The sequence below is a fragment of the Myotis yumanensis genome, unplaced genomic scaffold (genome assembly GCF_028538775.1).
Source record: "Myotis yumanensis isolate MYYU_CA2020_CCGP unplaced genomic scaffold, mMyoYum1.0.hap1 SCAF_9, whole genome shotgun sequence".
In the NCBI taxonomy this organism is placed as follows: Eukaryota; Metazoa; Chordata; class Mammalia; order Chiroptera; family Vespertilionidae; genus Myotis; species Myotis yumanensis.
The window spans coordinates 6,183,456-6,186,828 of NW_027223760.1; the positions used below are offsets into that span (position 1 = coordinate 6,183,456).

The window sequence follows — 3,373 nt, forward strand, 5'->3', positions numbered from 1 at the left end:
TTTCATAACTCCTAGATGTCCATGTGTTACTGGACAGGGATTGGCCCAAAGTGGATCTCCTCAGGCTGGCCTGTAGTGGGTGGGTTTTTCTTTTTTAAATTAATCTTTATTGTTGAGAGTATTACATATGTCCTCTTTTCTACCCTATAGTGTGTGGATTCTTGACTTGATGCAGGAAAGATTTCAAAACACAAGTCCAGGCGATTTTGAGAGTATGTTTATTAAAGCTGGGGACAGTGAAATAAAGGAAGGGATTAAGGTAGAAGAAGCCACAGCAGAGCACGTAGGTGGAGCTGCTTTGGCTCTAGAAATGTTATAGGATAGAACTGAGCCACGGCAGGACTGCTTCATCTTACTGGGAAGTCAGGGAAAAGGGAGCCTCGGAGATGGCATCAAGGGCTGAGCCCAAGTCCAGCTGTCACTGCCATAGCTCTGCTGGCTGCAAGTCTCTCATGGGGACCCTTAGCATTTAGGAAGAAATAAAAAGTTTATGCCTGGAAAAGGGTATGGGCCTGCTCTAAAGCAATGAGTTTTTGTCCTGAGGGCTTTCTATCCCTTGTTTTTGTTTGTTTGTTTGTTTGTTTGTTTGTTTGTTTTTCAGCTTTCTAGGTGCATTTTTAATATGCTAATGCATCAAAATGAGTGTATGGGTGAGTTTGGAATTATTCTTTGATTTGTTTTACTTTTATCTTAGGTCTGTCTGGCTTCAATGGGTTTTTGTTATTTGTTCCTTGACTTCTTCTACCCTTGGGTTTAGCTGGCACAAATGGCCTTACTTGGGTCTTTGTGCTCTACTTCCCAGACCAGGGTGATGTAAGCTATGTATCTTCTGGTTATAGAGGAGAATATAAACCATTTGCTCTCAAGTGTCCTTGGTGAAGATAAAATTTTGTGATTCACAAGCTGACTGCAAGACACCCAAACAGACTGGAATTCTTTAGTTTTCTTGTCTCAGTTTCACCATCACACTTGCCCAGGAAATTTCCTAGCTTCTTATTATTCTGCCTCAGATGGACAACAGAACCATCTTGCTGGAGAATCCTGTGGCTTCACTAACAAGGGGCTCAGAGAAGTGAACGAAAATAATGTGCATCACCATTGATATATGAAGGATTTCTCATTTGAATTGTCCTAAATTGAGCCTGTGAAATCTCCATTATATATTATTCCATTATTATGCCAAGTTTCTAACTTCTTCAGTTTGTTGGCATTGTGGGGATTGGTGGGGAATGATGGGAAGATGCTCTGGTTAGCTGTCACTGCATAACAAACCATCCCGAAGCCTATTGGTTTAAAGCCCAATAATCATTTATTTTTCTCCTGAAACCTGGGCAGAAATGCAGTGGGAATGGCCCATCTTTGCTCTTTGCAGCTTCATCGGAGATGGCTCAGTTGGCAGCTGGAGAATCTGCTTCCATCTTGCCTCACTTGCATGGCTGGCAAGTTGTTTCTGCTGGCAGATGAAAGAGCAGCCAGGGGAGTGAGCCAGTGATTTCATGTCCTCTTCCTGTGGACTCGATGGACAACTTGGGCTTCCTCATCACATGGAGGGCAAGGGCCAAGGGCACATACTCCAGAGAGCAAGGAGGCATCCTCCCTATCTAACTTTAGAAGTCACAGTCATCCACTATTTGTCAAATCAGTCACAAAGTCCATGAAATTGCAAAGCAGTGGCACAGACCTCTATAACTCAACAAAAGGAAAAGCAAGCTCATATTATAAGAATAGATGGGATAGAAGATACTGTTATAACCATTTTTTGAAAATACAATATACCATAGTAACAAATCATGGCAAATTAAAAGAAAAAAAGAAAATGTACACTATTTGAAAAAGCTATGCCATAGATTTGAAAGCATATTCCAAATCCTTTGTACAATATCTGCAAATATATTCCTTTCAGCTTGTTTCCTTATATTTTTAATTCATTCTTCATGCTTCATCTTTAGGACTTTTATTTTTTCCTCTTTTTCTTCCTGTGATATTTTTCCCTGATCACAGTGCTCTTCTGTTAGTTTAATTTCCATCTCCAATTGCTCAGCATAGATTTTCTTCAAGACTTCTGCCTGGCGTTTCAGCTTTTCATCTGTGTCCTTGTATATGGCACCAGAAAAGTGAGCCCCCCTGTTCTCCTGCACCATTTCCTCTATCATCTCCACCAGCTCCTGCATATGAGCTTCCTTCTCAGCCTCATCTGCATTCTGCTTGTTATGAAGGCACAACAGCGGGTCCCACACTCCTTGATGTTTTCTAGGTTCACGTCTGCGTTTGCTAAAAAGTCATTCAGTGTCTTACCCTTCAAATCATCTTTGCGAGTGAACAACATGATCATGTGCTTCATGGCTGGCTCCCCAAAGATGGCCTTGATCAATGCAACTGTTTTCTGCTCCTCCTCCATGTAGCGGCCCAGCTGTAGTACCAGGATGAGGGCATGAGACCCAGGGCGGGAGAAGAGTACACACCTGGTTATTTCCTCACAGATGGTCTGCAGTGTCTTCTTGGTGTCAAAGAGCCCTGGGGTGTCCACAACAAGAAGGTTCCTCCCCTTCCATTGTCGCTCTGCTTTCTGATAGCCTTTAATAACAGGATGGGGAGCAATTTCAGATATAAATACATATCTCCCAAGGATGGTGTTTGTTGTTGCACTTTTTCCACTTCCAGTTTCCTCCCCCAGAACAATCCTCAGAGTGTTGTCTTGAAGGCCAGCCATGTTTGTTCCAAGAGGTTCTGGGCCTTAGGCTTCCACAAGACCTTATGGAAGGGGAGGAGAGTGGAGTAGGGTCAACTTAGCTAACTTGGGACCATTCCCAACCCTCTTTTCTTCATTCTTTTCCTTCATGAATATTTGCTTTTTTGTTTTTTTGTTTTTAGGCTTAAATTATTTATAACTACAGGATGCCAATTATCAGAATTGGGCTGTCCTTTCTTTCAGGTTTAAGGATATGTTTTAGGATATTAAACCTACTTTAGAAGCTCACGCTCCCATCATGGATCTTATTTCCCCCTAAGTTTCTTCAGTATTTTCTTTTTTTTTATTTTTATTTTTCGCTAAAAGTATTACAAAGGGTATTACATAAGTGTCCTTTTTTCCCCCCCACCCTTGACAATCCCCTGCCCTCCCTTATCCCCCAGTGTCTTATGTCCATTAGTTATGCTTATATGGATGCATACAAGTCCTTCGGTTGATCTCTTACTCCCCTCCCTCCTGTCCCCCAACCCTCCCTGGCCTTCCCACTGCAGTTTGACAATCAGTTTGAGGCAGCTCTGCCTCTGTATCTATTATTGTTTAAAAGTTTGTAATGGTCTTTATTATCCATGAATGAGTGAGATCATGTGGTATTTTTCCTTCATTGACTGGCTTGTTTCACTTAGC

General features: G+C 42.0%; 1 pseudogene; it reads right to left on the reverse strand.

Annotated features, from left to right (window-relative positions):
• Positions 1 to 1,823: 1,823 nt before the first annotated feature.
• Positions 1,824 to 2,710, reverse strand: LOC139016704 (GTPase IMAP family member 7-like; annotated as a pseudogene).
• Positions 2,711 to 3,373: the final 663 nt, after the last annotated feature.